This window comes from Haematobia irritans, chromosome 5, assembly GCF_050003625.1.
Source record: "Haematobia irritans isolate KBUSLIRL chromosome 5, ASM5000362v1, whole genome shotgun sequence".
Classification (NCBI taxonomy): Eukaryota; Metazoa; Arthropoda; class Insecta; order Diptera; family Muscidae; genus Haematobia; species Haematobia irritans.
The window spans coordinates 137,273,792-137,285,874 of record NC_134401.1 but is presented as its reverse complement, the minus strand read 5'-3'; the positions used below and the strand labels follow the sequence as shown (position 1 = coordinate 137,285,874).

The 12,083-nt window shown below is 26.9% G+C and overlaps 1 protein-coding gene across 1 annotated transcript in view; it reads left to right on the top strand.

Moving 5' to 3' along the window:
• Positions 1–5,571: 5,571 nt before the first annotated feature.
• Positions 5,572–12,083, top strand: part of reb (rebuf) — a 28,613-nt gene continuing 22,101 nt past the window's right edge. Inside the window, exon 1 of the mRNA XM_075312170.1 lies at positions 5,572–5,591. The gene's annotated coding sequence lies outside the window, so the exon portion shown is untranslated. The remainder of the gene's footprint in view (positions 5,592–12,083) is intronic.

The following is a 12,083-nucleotide window of genomic DNA, read 5'->3' as shown; positions in this document are numbered from 1 at the left end:
GAGCTCACCGATGATATGGAGGCGATCATAATATATAATGTTGCATTTGTGAACCCAATAATTCTCGTGAACATACACTAACGCAGTTCAAGGTTTGGCAGAAAATACAATAGTTAAAAATCAATTTTTTAGGTTTAAATAAAAATTTTTGATTAATTAATTTTTTTTTTTAGATAATTGGACATAATCGGCGGCGACTTTATACTCTGATCAAATGGTGGATAAAGCTCCGTAAATATATCGAAATACAATGAAATGTTTCGTTGCTGTAATATAATTTTGACAAAACTTTCTATATTTTCTATAAATTTTGACAAAATTTTCTATAGAAATAAAATTTTGACAACATTTTCTATAGAAATAAAATTTTGTGACAATTTTCTATAGAAATAAAATTTTCTGTAGAAAATAGATTTTGACAAAATTTTCTATAGAAATAAAATTTTGACAACATTTTCTATAGAATGTAAATTTTGACAAAATTTTCTACAGAAATAAAATTTTGACAAAATTTTCTATTGAAATATAATTTTGACAAAATTTTCTATAGAAATAAAATTTTGACAAAATTTTCTATTGAAATATAATTTTGACAAAATTTTCTATAGAAATAAAGTTTTGACAAATGTTTCTATAGAAATAAAATTTAGACAAAATTTTGTATTGAAATAAAATTGTGACAAAATTTTCTATAGAAATAAAATTTTGACAACATTTTCTATAGAAATAAAATTTTGTGACAATTTTCTATAGAAATAAAATTTTCTGTAGAAATTAGATTTTGACAAAATTTTCTATAGAAATAAAATTTTGACAATATTTTCTATAGAATGTAAATTTTGACAAAATTTTCTATGGAAATAAAATTTTGACAAAATTTTCTATAGAAATAAAATATTATCAAAAATTTCTATAGAAGTAAAATTTTTTTGACAAAACTTTCTATATATAACTTTCTATATAAAATTTTGACAAAACTTTCTATATTTGCTATAAATTTTGACAAAATTTTCTATAGAAATAAAATTTTGACAACATTTTCTATAGAAATAAAATTTTGTGACAATTTTCTATAGAAATAAAATTTTGACAACATTTTCTATAGAATGTAAATTTTGACAAAATTTTCTATTGAAATATAATTTTGACAAAATTTTCTATAGAAATAAAGTTTTGACAAAAGTTTCTATAGAAATAAAATTTTGACAAAATTTTGTATTGAAACAAAATTGTGACAAAATTTTCTATAGAAATAAAATTTTGACAACATTTTCTATAGAAATAAAATTTTGTGACAATTTTCTATAGAAATAAAATTTTCTGTAGAAATTAGATTTTGACAAAATTTTCTATAGAAATAAAATTTTGACAATATTTTCTATAGAATGTAAATTTTGACAAAATTTTCTATGGAAATAAAATTTTGACAAAATTTTCTATAGAAATAAAATATTATCAAAAATTTCTATAGAAGTAAAATTTTAACAAAATTTTCTATTGAAATATAATTTTGACAAAATTTTCTATAGAAATAAAATTTTGACAAAATTTTGTATTGAAATAAAATTGTGACAAAATTTTCTAAAGAAATAAAATTTTGAGAAAATTTTCTATAGAAATAAGATTTTGACAAAATTTTCTATAGAAATAAAATGTTGACAAAATTTTCTATAGAAATAAAATTTTGGCAAAATTTTCTATAGAAGTAAAATTTTGACAAAATTTTCTATAGAATGTAAATTTTGACAAAATTTTCTATAGAAATAAAATTTTGAGAAAATTTTCTATACAAATAAAATTTTCTATAGAAATAAAATTTTGAGAAAATTTTATATAGAAATAAAATTTTGACAAAATTTTCTATTTTGACAAAATTTTCTAAAGAAATAAAATTTTGACAAAATTTTCTATAGAAATAAAATTTTGACAAAATTTTCTATTGAAATATAATTTTGACAAAATTTTCTATTGAAATATAATTTTGACAATATTTTCTATAGAAGTAAAATTTTTACAATATTTTCTATAGAATGCAAATTTTTACAAAATTTTCTATAGAAATAAAATTTTGACAAAATGTTCTATAGAAATAAAATTTTGACAAAATTTTCTATAGAAATAAAATTTTGAGAAAATTTTATATAGAAATAAAATTTTGACAAAATTTTCTATAGAAAAAAAAAATTTAGACAAAATTTTCTATAGAAATAAAATTTTGACAAAATTTTCTATTGAAATATAATTTTGACAAAATTTTCTATAGAAATAAAATTTTGAGAAAATTTTCTATAGAAATAAAATTTTGAGAAAATTTTCTATAGAAATAAAATTTTGACAACATTTTCTATAGAAACAAGATTTGGCAAAATTTTCTATAGAAACAAAATTTGGCAAAATTTTCTATTGAAATATAATTTCGACAAAATTTTCTATAGAAAAAAAATTTTACAAAATTTTCTATAGAAGTAAAGTTTTGACAAAATTTTCTATAGAAATAAAATGTTGACAAAATTTTATATGGAAATAAAATTTGATCACAAACTTAACGAAACGTCGAGAAAAAAGATGAAATAGACTTGTTTTATTTCCATTATTATCATTTTTTTTAATTTGGTAGATTTTTGGTCAATTTGTTTTAAAATTTTGGTAGATTATTTTTGGCACGAGAAACAACCGTGCCACAAATGGTGTCATATTTCATCAATACATAGGCGTTCAAATAATTTGGCATAGTACTACCCTGATACTAAATAATTTTTTTGTCAGATTTATATATGGGTCAATATATATAATCAACGGATTTATAATGCCTTAGGGTCCATTATTTAAAACACAAAAATATTTTGTTTGTTCCTCTTCCTATCTATATTATCTGCACGCAAATTTATCTTCTTCACATAATTAGGATGATGCGTTTTTATTGGCTCCACACAAAGTATCTCACATATTTTCGAATTATTTACAGGGGTAATATAGCCATAAATAAACAAAAACACAGATTACACACATTTTTTTCACCTACAAATTGTTTAAAAAGAAACGCACCTAACATTCAGTCATTCCCTTATAGACACATATAGTCGATCATTTGTCTAGACAACGATGCTATTGGGTACCCATAACTTATATCAAAATATATCAAACAAAAAAAAAACTTTGCCATGAAGATTGAAAGTATTCAAAAAGTGATAAAACTAGGTGAACTTGATAATAGCAAAGTAAAATTAACCAGAGTGGTTTTGGTATTCCTTTACAATGATGTAGGCAGTTTTTTCTTCTAATTGTTTGACTTTAAAGAAAAAAAAAATTAATGCGTTTGTAACAATCTTCCTAATGATGGGTTTTATTTACTCACATTATATTTATCTATGTTTTTACAGCCATACAAATTATGTTATCAAGATGAAAGGTCTATGTGATTTATGCTGGTGCAGAAAAATTTTGGCATTTCAATGTAAAAAAAAAAAATTAAAATTGCTTATGGCATTATTAAAATAGATGACCTAATTGATAGTTGTTATGGATATATACAAATATTTGTTTAGTTTAAGCCAAGGGAATTTTGGTAATTTAAAACAAAAGACTTAAGAAACGAACTCTACACTCTCAACCGATAGAATTATACCTAACTAAAGATCGTTCAAAGGATAGTAGGGACACCTAAAATCGTATTCGGCTTATTATGCATTATGACATTATTAAAATAGAAGACCTAATTGATAGTTGTTATGGATATATACAAATATTTGTTTAGTTTAAGCAGGAGGAATTTTGGTAATTTAAAACAAAAGACTTACGAAACTAACTCTACACTAAATGGAATTAAGTGAAGCGACAGACCTATAACTAAGTAAGGATCCAGTAGAGAATTATACAAAGGATAGTAGGGAGACCTAAAATTGTATTCGGCTTATTGTGCATTCCAATACAATTTTCTTGCTTTATCCTATATATCTATCAGTCAATTTGCAATGCTTCCATATCAATAATGAATGAAATTTTGACAATAAATTTTTACAAAATTGCATATCCAATCTGTTTGTCTCTGGGTCTGTGGATAATTACATCCTCGTATATATTTAAAGCAAGCACGCCATGAAGCACATGGAGGATATTTTCTCACAATAATTAGTGCCGCTATTAATTGCTTAGTCTCCCTGTATCTGTAACAAAATTTTGAAAAAGTTAGCAAAATATGATTTTTTTCACTTTTTTTCAATATTTTTAAACCTTTTTCGAAAACTAAATGAGATCGTAGCGACATTCCAGAAGGTTTTTGTAAGAACCCAAAAAAAACTCATTATTATTTTTGTTCATTTTAACTGCAGTAGAATATCTTAAACTGTCATTTGTTCCTTTTAAATATTTTATACCAATCACAAGGTTTCAAAACTTAAGTGACCTCATTTAAAGTTAGTAAAGATATGTAAAATATGTGTGTTTTCATCTGCCAATGGAGAGAATGCTGGGAATTAAAATAAAAGACTTTAGAAATAAACATATTCTACATCTTGAAAACAAAAGACTTAAGGAAGAAACTTCTACTACTTTTAACAAGGATTATGAAGAGCTACATATGAAAGAAATAAAATCGATTATTTAAGAATTTTAAGATAAGATATGTATTTATGGTTTTTAAGAATCTGAATGAAGTCTTTTATTTCTTCTTAATCAACCATAAACTAGAGAATATTTTAATATTCCTTTTTTTGTTGTATGAATTCGAAGACAACCCTCATAAAGTATCCCTAACTAATTTCAATAATTATACAACATCTGCAAAATGAAATATTTCTTTTTGTTATAAAAATCGGTATTTATTTGCATTCTTTCAAAACAAGTAAACTCAAAACTTTTCGGATTAGAAAGAATACAAAAAAATACAATATCCATTTAACTCTCTGTATACTTGGAAAAAAACGTGTTTCAGTTTCGATTTCATATCCATTGAAATTAATTTACATAATTTTTGTTAAAGTTAACATTTACCAGTTTTGACAAATTCAACACAGAACTTGTTCTTCTATAAGGTCTTGTTGCTAAGATTCCATAAAGGAGGAGAAGAAAAAAAATACACAAACCAAGCAAATAATAATTTTCAATTTATACCACGACATTTGCAATAACATAGATGTGTATACAAAAATCACGTTATACAGTTGTATGGTATATACATTTTTAATATACTAAGTATATTTAAATATTCATTAAGTGAAATTTTAAGAAGCCAAATACCAAGCACCAAGTCTTAATTTGATTTTGCAGAGGGGAAAGGAAAAAGTAAAAGTTTCAGAAATATTATTTTATTAAGTATTGGATTTGGATCTGGTTTTGTTTTTGCTTTCTTGTTTCTTTTTGACAATCAGAGCATTTGATATGAAAGATGTAGACTTATTTAGTCGCTTAGTCGTCCAGACCAAGTTGCAAAAAATTAACAAAAACAGTAGTTCCTTTTAGGTCGAACGGAAAGCAACGGAGAAGAATAGAAATTCAAAATTGCAGTGGATTACTTAAAACGGAACACCCGGCAAAATTGAATAAAAAAAGAAAATTTTGTCACATATATGAAATATAATATTTCTTAAATAAAGGTGGGTGTAAGAGTGTTACAATAGAGTACAATTACACCAAATGTTTGCAATTTTTAAGATCTTGAAAATCCTATATATTACGATTATCGTGTATGCATTGGATAAATTTTATATTTAATATTAAAATCAAAATAAAATTTAAATATGTGAATTTTGTGAATATAATGTGTGATATTTGTGCAAAAGGTTATGTGAAAACCAAAGAAAATTAAATCAAAGAGATTTCATTAACAGATTAACAAATTTTCTCCTATTTGACACACATAAAAGTAAAGTAACCATAACCAAACTGAAAAAATTGTGAATACTGGCAAATTTTTGGCAAATAAAAACTGGTAATGATAGTATAAAGTGGACAGGGGTGACAGAAAAGTTCGTTTATCGGGAAACGAATATATGGGAACTAAATTTTCAAAATAATATGAAATAATATATTGTTGTGCTAGGCTATTATAAACCAAATAAATACTAATTTTATTTACTATGTGAAATACAATTGAAATCGAAGTAAAATTGTAAATACGTTATCTGTATAGGGGAACATTGACTACAAGATTTATATAGGAACTATGTTCAAACCTGAATCTGGACTTGCCACATCAATTATATATCCTAATTCAACTTTCTGTTCAAATTGCCAATTTTCCAGGCTCTTATCCCCCAAATTTGAACGGTTTCTTCACCAAAAATCTACAATTTAAATTAAAAGTCCTCACAAAAATATAAAATTTCAAAACGGATGATTAAATCATCAGGATTAATTAGGGTTATTAATTTTAGGGCATAAATAATCATCAAATATTTATATTATACAAATCGTCTTCTGAATGCTGGAGATATAACAAGTATATACGGCCAAAGCGAAACTACCATGGATTGCGTAGTAACTTCTACTAAAGAATGTCATCCACCATCGAATTACTTGGGTTGTGGTAGGTCTTGCCAATGGCAACGTATATTAAAACTTCTAAACATCGTCTTCTAAATTGTAAGTTAGTCCATATGTGGTATATATTAGACAAAAAAGGCAGATTAAATACTTATATAATTCAGTTCTTGACCGGTATATATAGGGAAGTCTACAAATAACTACGAACCGATATGAACTTTAGCGCGGTGATTAGAGAGCCAGAATTAATATATGGGGGTCGCCTTATATGGCTGCTATATACAATTATCAACCGATATGGACCAAATTTCAACCGATTCGGATGATTCGGCGATCGGTTTATATGGGGGCTATATATAATTATGGACCGATATGGACCAATTTTTTCATGGTTGTTAGAGACCATATATTAACCCCACGTACCAAATTTCAACCCGATCGGATGAATTTTCCTCCTCCAAGAGTCTTCGGAGGTCAAATCTGGGGATCAGTTTATATGGGGGCTATATATAATTATGGACCGACATGGACCAATTTTTTCGTGGTTGTTAGAGACCATCTACTAACACCACGTACCAAATTTCAACCGGATCGGATGAAATTTGCTTCTTTAATAGGTTCCTCAAGCCAAATCTGGGGGTCGGTTTATATGGGGGCTATACGTAAAAGTGGTCCGATATGGCCCATTTGCAATACCATACTACCTACATGAATAACAACTACTTCTGCCAAGTTTCAAGTCGATGGCTTATTTCGTTGGAAGTTATGGAAGTGATTTCCACAGACGGACGGACATAGCTAGATCAACTCAGAATTTCACCACGATTTGTTACAAACCGTATGACAAAGGTAATATACCCCCCATCCTATGGTGGAGAGTATAAAAATGGGAGTTTGTTTTTTTGTTCCCATATACATATATTTAAATTTGACCCGATCTGGACAAAAATTTGTTAGACTTCTACAAAATCTATAGACCTAAAATTTTAATCGGCAATGCCCAGGGGTGGAACACAATGTTAGTAAAAAATATGGGAAACATTTAAATCTGAACCAATTTTTAGGCAACTTCGCAAAAGTGTATTTATGATGTATCGGTCGATAGATGTGTATTAGAATTATAGGAAAATTTGAGTTATTTTTACAAGTTTTCGACTTTGCAGTGGTGATTTCACAAGGAAAAGGTAGTTATTTTGGCCATTTTTTGCCCAAATCGGAAAAACATATATATGGAAGCTATATCTAAGGGCGTTTTCGATTCGCAAAAAATATGTTGCCTTGGTGTTACACCACTTTTTCCCTAATTGACATTTCGGCCAAATATATTACGGAAAATCGGGTGAAAGATATATATGGGAGCTATACCTAAATCTGAACCGATTTGAACCAAAATTAGCATGCTTATCAAAAACCCTAACTCTACTCCCTGTGCAAAGTTTCAAGTAAATCGGAATAAAACTTTGGTCTCTGTGATTTTATGTGTCTAAATCGGGCGAAAAATATATATGGGAGCTATATCTAAATCTGAACCGATTTCAATTAAATTGGGCATAGTTGACAACAGTACTAATTGTTCTCCTTGTGCAAAATTTCAAGCAAATTAGGCTAAAACTATGGCTTCTCCGGCCATATAAGTCCATATCGGGCGAAAGATATATATGGGAGCTATATCTAAATCTGAACCGATTTTAATCAAATTTCGTACACTTCACTACACGGCCAAGTGTTATGTTCGTGCTAAATTTCAAGCAATTCAGGATATAACTCTGGCTTCTGGGCCCATATAAGTGCATATCGGGCGAAAGATATATATGGGAGCTATATCTAAATCTTGTCATTGAGCTTTACATGGAATTGGGCAGCACTCAGTGATAAGAGAGAAGTTCACCAATGTGGTATCACAATGGACTGAATAGTCTAAGTGAGCCTGATACATTGGGCTGCCACCTAACCTAACCTAAACTAACCTATATCTAAATCTGAACCGATTTCTTGTGTCAAATATGAAGTCGATTGGACTAAAACTGCGACCTAGACTTTGATTACAAAAATGTGTTCACAGACAGACGGACATGGCTATATCGACTCAGGGACCGATCCTGATCAATATTGCCAAAGACACCATGTGTCTATCTCGTCTCCTTGTGGGTGTTGCAAACATATGCACTAAATTATAATACCCTGTTCCACAGTGTGGCGCAGGGTATAAAAAATTAAAAAAAAATTTTAGTCGCACTTCTATCCACACACAAAAAAAATGTTCTGTTTCAATCACTAAATAAATTAATCCAATTAATTTTTTACAAAGAAAAAAACTTCACGAAAATTTTTCCAATCAAAATTTTAATTGAGTTTAAAAAAAATATTCAATTAAAAATTTTATTGATTCGTTTTTTTAATTGAAACAAAAATCAATCACAAAAATTAATAGTATCAATTAATTTTTTAATTGGATCAAATTATTTTTTAATTGATACTATCATTTTCAATTGATACTATCATTTTCATTTCAATTAAAAAATCAGAAAAAAAATTTTGTGTGTAATCTTCAATCGCGAAAATGATATGTATCAATCACAATTTTAATTGGACATAAAAAATTGCTTGATTAAAAAATTAATTGATTTTATTAGCAAATTTCAATTAATTTTTTTAATTGATTCAATTAAATGGCAGTAAAAATTACCATGATTTGACCCTTAAGACAGTTTTACCATCAGTAAGTGCAATTTTGTACTACGGTGCATGAAATTTCTACCAATATTAAAGAAATTTTCTACTTAAGTAGTACAGAATTCTATGTTTTTTGTAACTTTATACTGATGAATAAATTCATAAATAAAATTTCTTTACCAGTATTAAGTACACAAGACCAAAATTTAAACGCGATTTTTGTATTTCCTCCCTTGTTGGCTCGGAATCAAAACCAAAATAATTAAATAATTAATTAGGTCAGCTTTTTTCCATTGACGTGTGCGGTTATTGGTTCTCCAAATAGTCAAATAATGTTATATAATAGTAGACAACAAAAATTATTCCATACTTATCCCAGTCGATTTAACCCAGCAGCCAATGTGTTTTTTGGCACGTTCACCCAGAGAAGGAATATAATCACCTCAAACATATTTTAAGAGCAAAATGTTATTTTTGGATTGTGACCATGGTTTTCGCAACCATGTTATTTTGTCGGAAATCATGTATCTAATTTCGGCAAGCAGGTTATATTTGAGGAGAAAATAACATTTTAGTGACAAACATGATACATGATCACCATACAAAAATAACATTTTGCTCTCGAAACATGTTTGAGGTGATCATATTCCTTCGCTGCTTGTTCATCATAAATCCACTCGTGAAATAATATAAATAAATAAGTAAATTTTATTCTAAATACAATTTAAAAATTCTAACTGCAATGTTTTTTTTTTTCTTCAAAATACAATTTTTAAAGTAGAAAAAAAAAATAATTATGTTAAATAAATTTTCTTGAATTTGTCCAAAAATATTTACTTATTCTTATAATACCAGTGTTTTAGTATACCAGTTAGCATACATTTCCTTTCTTGGTTGAATCACTTTTTTTTGTGTAAAATTACAATTATCCCGGACGCAATCACTTGCATTGTTCTTTTAATAATAATAAATCAAAGAAATGCAAATCAAATTAGCACATTAGAAATAAAAACAAGGTATAACGCATAGCTCTAGACATACAATATATGTATGAATTAATATTTAATTAAATTTTGTGATAATGCTTAAGACATCAGTGGCAACCACAACAAAAACCTCTATAAAACAAAAGACTTAAGACACATGAATATAATATGTCATTCTAGCTTGAAAATACGTTGACGTTATTTGCAGAAATATGTGGTTATAATTGAACTAGTTTTCCTATCCATTATATTGAACTGAATAATAAATATGGAATGATATAATTGCAAATAAAAAAATTACTAATTTCTTAAAGAAGGCAGATATAATTATTTATAATTAATTGTATAAACAAAAACTTATATCCTCTTGAAGTGTTAACAATTTCGTAAAAAACTGAATACAGAGATATGACGAATGGACAAACCATTATTTCAAATTCCATATAAGACATTATTTTTCTAAAAAATTAAGTCTTTGTAAATCAAATAAATTTATAATTAATTAAAATTTATGGAAATCAATTCTAAAGGCAAATACTTACACGGAATACCTTAATATGTATACTCTAAGAAGAAATAAATGTATTGCAACTTTCAGCCATATACTCGTATATTGTCTCTAAGCAAACATCTTATGTAAGCTTATCAATAAAATTATTTTTAATTGATAATTAATTCCTAAAAATTAACGGTATCACTTTTTTGCATTAAAAAATCCGTTGTGTTAATGAACAAATCTTGTTTTATTATTATTTTTGGCAATTTTAAATTATCTAAAATACCTGTTGCTTAACACACTTTTATATTATTGCTCTATGATGATGTATTTTTTTGTTTCTAAGTACTTTCTCTGAAACAAATACCCTCCAAGCCCCTCCAAAAAAATTCTATAGATCTTTTGGCCGGGAAAAAAAATCAAGGCAATAGCTATAACATCACGATGTGATGGTTGGTAAGATATAATCTTCTTCTTCTACAAGCTTGCTTTTTTTGTTTAATTTAACAGCCATGATAGCAATGTCAGAAAATGAAATAAAAAATCAAATAAATTTTAAATGTCATCGAAAAAAACCCAAAAATAAAAGCAAATGCTATACAAATATATTATTACCTTATTTTGTTTAAACGAAAATCAATGTCACATTAACCTGAGGTGAATACCAAATATGTACCGTATAACTGAATAATTCAAAGTAATGGAAGAAAAAACATGGACGTAAGGTGGACGCGGGCGAAACGCCAAAAGCTAAGCAATTGATGATGTTAATTTGGATGAGCAATTTAATAATCATGAGACTTGGGTCGTGGAGGGGCAATTCAATAGCCATGAAACTTAGTGTTTGAATATTGTATAAAGAAAAGTGAATTCTATAATAAATAAAATTTATATAAAGATTTTAAATAGAATTATAGTACCTCGTTCACATTACACTATCAAAATACACTTTAACGAGATCTCAACTGTCATTAGCCTTATAGATTTCGAGCCTAATGCGAATGGTCTATTACAGAAATAACAAAACAATATTTTACATGCAAAATTATGTTGGGTAACACCTTTGCTTACATAGTTGGCTTTGCTGTATTGTTCATGGAAAAAACAAAAGACTTAAGACACAAACGTGTTTGAACATTCTAAGTAGACAAAAAATTCTTTGAATATTTAATGCTTAATTTCATTAAAACAGAAGAGCCGTAAAATTAGGGTAATTGAAGATTGACTGGTGATAAGTAAAAGTGATCAAAATTTCCCTAATTTAATATTCCACTTAAATAAAAACCACCAACAATTCCTTTACCCAAGGGAATTAAATTTTGTATGGAACAATTAAAATTTTTAATATACATTTATATGAATCTCTTTATATTCGATAATGCAAATAAATTGGAATTGAAAAATTTCAATTTCCTTTACCCAAGAGAATTAATTTTTTTTATATAAAT